Raw genomic sequence first — 4,089 nt, 5'->3', positions numbered from 1 at the left:
AGGCTAGTAAGAAGGAGCTAACCACAAACAATGGTGTTGGCTGGACCCAGAAGCAGAAGGTGGCTAAGAAGATGGTCACTGAGGTTGCAAGTGGAGAGGAGATTGATGGTGACAGGCTGGAAGAGAGGAAGTCCCAGGATCTCTTCCGTCCAAACACTGTTGAAGCAAGACACAAATCCGTGGGACTGCCAAACGTGACTCCGCCGAGGAGTCATGGTATCTTAAGGAAACAGGAGTTGTTAAATCATCTTCCACTGTAGAGAGGAGGCAGCTGAGGCTCAGAGAGGGGAAGAGACTTTTCCAAGGTCATGAAGCCAGGAGGATGGAGCTGGTATATGGAACCAGGTCTGCCTCATTCCATAGTAATCATACACTTAGGCCGGGTGCGGTAGCTCATGTCTGTAATCCCAACACTTTGGGAGGCCAAGGCGGGAGAATCACTTGAGGTCAGGAGTTCAAGACCAGTCTGACCAACATGGTGTCTACCACAAAATACAAAAATTAGCCAGGCATGGTGGCACATTGCCTGTAATCCCAACTACTTGGGAGGCTGAGGCAGGAGAATCGCTTTAACCTGGGAGGTGGAGGTTGCAGGGAGTTGAGACAGTGCCACTGCACTCCCGCCTGGGCGATAGAGGGAGACTCCATCTCAAAAAAACAAAAACAAAAACAAAAGCAAAAAAAGGAATACCTTAAATTACTCTGTGCCGGTCATCATTCTAAGTGGTTTATTTACATTCATTTATTTATCCTTACAACCACCCTATGAACCTACGAAGTGGTTGTCATTATTATCTCCATTTTACATATGAGGAACTTGAGGCACAGAACAATAAAAGAATCTACCTAAGTAAAGGATGGAGCTAGGATTGAAAACTAAGCAATCTGTTAGGCTGGGTGCGGTGGCTCACGCCTGTAATCCCAGCACTTTGGGAGGCCGAGGCAGGCGGATCACCAGAGTTCGGGAGTTGGAGACCAGCTTGACCAACATAGAGAAACCCCGTCTCTGCTAAAAATACAAAATTAGCCAGGCATGGTGGCTCATGCCTACAATCCTGGCTACTTGGGAGGCTGAGGCAGGAGAATTGCTTGAAAACCCGGGAGGCGGAGGTTGCAGTAAGCTGAGATCGCACCATTGCACCCCAGCCTGGGCAACAAGAATGAAACTCTGTCTCAAAAAAAAAAAAAAAAAAAAATTATTGATACTTTTAAAGACTGAGCTGTTTAAGAATTTTTGGGGGAATGTTTCTAGCAGTGATTTTTTTTTGGCCTTTTTAACATAATGATAGTGTAAAGACAGGAGCCTTACAACTTAGGCAAAGCATTTCGTGTGCAGTCCTTCTTCTATCTCCTTAAAATTTGTATTTATTTTACATACAGACTTTTACACTATTGAAAAATAAAGTAGGATCTGCTACAGTTTCCCCTAAAAATTTATAAAAAGTGTTGAGATTGTTAGAGGGTAGTTTTAAGTACAGGTGCGCTACCCTAAAAGACTTGCCTATTGTCAATAAAGTGATAGTATTTGTGAAATTATTATTTCTGTTCAGAAATACCATTTCTTAAATCTCCTGGGAATTTGTGGCATAATAAAGCACATTCAAAGTTCTAATGTGTTTATGAGCTCATTTTCAAAATAGTAAGTTTGTCATCTTTAAAATGAACATAACTTGCTTCCTTGATTTCTGAAATGAATTAATTGAAGATTGCTATAGTAATCTTTATTTCATCTTTCTAGAGTTGTTGGCAATTTTATTATACAACAGTGACCATTAGAGGGGGGGGAAGGGCTTTTGGGTGTGTATTTGCAGGTACTAAGGGATTTACTAAATATAGTAGATTAGCACTGTCACACTTGTTCAAGTAGTTTCAAACGTAGAAAATTAAGTATCAGAGGCAGGTATATGGAGCAATGTAGTTTTTTTTTTTTCTTCAATTTTTAAAATTTTAAATTGTGGTAGAAGCAATGTATTCTTAAGGTGAAAAACCTACCTCAGTTACATGTGGTTTGTGTTTTCTGGATTAATCTGGATTTTATAATTAGAAATAAAAATGTAAGATTTTGAATCCACTTAATAATTTCTTGAAAATAATACAAGTCAGTGTAATAGAGAAGCATTCATATATTCAACACAGTAAGACAAAACAGCAGAGACCTTGGATTTGATAATTGATCTAATATCCTGGACAGTATTCATATGTACAGTGATAGGTATCTTTCTTTGGGGTTTTTTGTGTGCATATGTGTGTAGTGTAGTTTCGTGGTTCTGAGTTGGTGACCAGTAAGTTCCATGTAGTGCTGGCACTTATTTAATAACTATTCATGATTTTGTTAATAACTTGTTATAGGATTCAGGCATATATTTTCAGCATAAGAAGCCAAACACACCAGCTTGTCATTGGAGAGACTATATTAAGCGAGAAAAACATTCAGGAATCAGAACTTTAACATGTTAAAGTTAGTGCTAAACATGGTCATATTGGGTCTAAACCTATCCTAATATGTAACCCTAAAGCTTGACTTTTGCATTGGAACTACGCTTTCATAAATAAAGGATATCCCATGGGATTGCAATTGTAATCCTATATTATCTGTAATTGTAATTCCCATATTATCTGAGAAGTAGTGTGACACCTTTCTTTTGTTGTTACATTAAGCTGAAAACATAATACTAATAGACAACTAACAGTTTGCTTATCAGGCACATCAACTAAGGCACCTCCCCCCATGCTAAGTTTCTCCTGGATATATGGAAGTTGGTTGTTTCCCAGTTTAAAAACTTGAACTAATATTACCTAAGAAAACCTGAGCCCATATTGTTTTTATTTTACTTAGCTAGAATCTCATAGCATGTTACAGTCATATCTTTATCCCCACTAAAAAGAACTATGTCTATGTGAGAGGAATATTGTATGTGGGAGCTGTATTAAATACTATTATAGGTGTTACAGAATCTTTAAATAAATGGACATGGACCAACTTTCCATCTAGTAGTGTACGATCTATATAGTACATGTCAGTAGCACAAAATGCAGTCTTAGTTAGCATTAGCCTGTCTAATCTGAATAGTTTACTCAAAAGTACTTCTTTGTGTTAATTATTCAGCCATCGTTTTTAGATCTAGTTAATAGGTTCTATTTAATTTGCTGCAACATTTACTGAATGGGTGAGTGAAAGAACTGATGCATATTGGGAAATATCTTACCATTTTTTAAAGATAATGTTACATTAGGAAAAGAACACTTTTAAGGAATTTATAGCAGTGATGAAATGAATTCAGTCTATATCAGATACATCAAACTGTTGATGGTATTTAAATGTGACTTCAAGTTAGTATTTCTGTATATATTATTGATTACTGGTTTGTTTTTAGCTATGTAAGTCTGTTCTAATCTACAGTTCACGTATTGACAGTTGCTCTGGTAATAATAGAATGTTAGTGATGATCACTTGGTGGATGTTGATTAAGTGCCTGTATTTTGTTTTGTTTCCTCTTCTGGATGCCCAATAGGTGTATGCTACTTTTTTGGTGAACTTATTTCTTGGAAGATTTGGCTATGCTATTCAGGGTTTTTATTCTTATGTTTTTCTTCTAAACTTAAGTAGCATCCTGCTGCTACCATATTAAAGCTAAAATTTAACTTTTGTGGAAGAATCAGCTAATTCAGGTAATTCAAATATTTGTGGAAAAACATCTGGGTAATTTATTGAACACATTAGTATTGTGTAGACAGCTTTGATTATTCCCATTGCATAGGTTTTTATTGTAGAATAGTCAACTTAATATAGATTCACTTTTAATTTGCATGTATAAAGTAATACTCAATAAAAATTTTTTCATTTATTTAAAAAAAAAAAAGAAAACTAAGATATCTGGCTCTAGGCTCCATACTTTTAGATTGCTGTACCATTTCTCATCATAATGCCTGACTCTTAGGTGATACTTTGTCTTCTCCTGAGTCAGGCCGGGTGGTTACTATTTTCCCATTTTACAGATGAGGAAATTGAAGCCCAGAGAGGGGAATTGACTTGCTCAAGATCACAGAAATTTTCTGGTGTAATGGAATGGGCTGTGAGCCCAGGCCAGA

General features: G+C 36.9%; 1 protein-coding gene across 1 annotated transcript in view; it reads left to right on the top strand.

Moving 5' to 3' along the window:
- Positions 1-4,089, top strand: part of MMP9 (matrix metallopeptidase 9) — a 43,335-nt gene that overhangs the window by 4,062 nt on the left and 35,184 nt on the right. The window lies entirely within an intron of this gene.

This window comes from Symphalangus syndactylus, chromosome 24 (assembly GCF_028878055.3).
Source record: "Symphalangus syndactylus isolate Jambi chromosome 24, NHGRI_mSymSyn1-v2.1_pri, whole genome shotgun sequence".
Taxonomy (NCBI): Eukaryota; Metazoa; Chordata; class Mammalia; order Primates; family Hylobatidae; genus Symphalangus; species Symphalangus syndactylus.
This window is presented reverse-complemented; position numbering and strand designations above follow the sequence as displayed.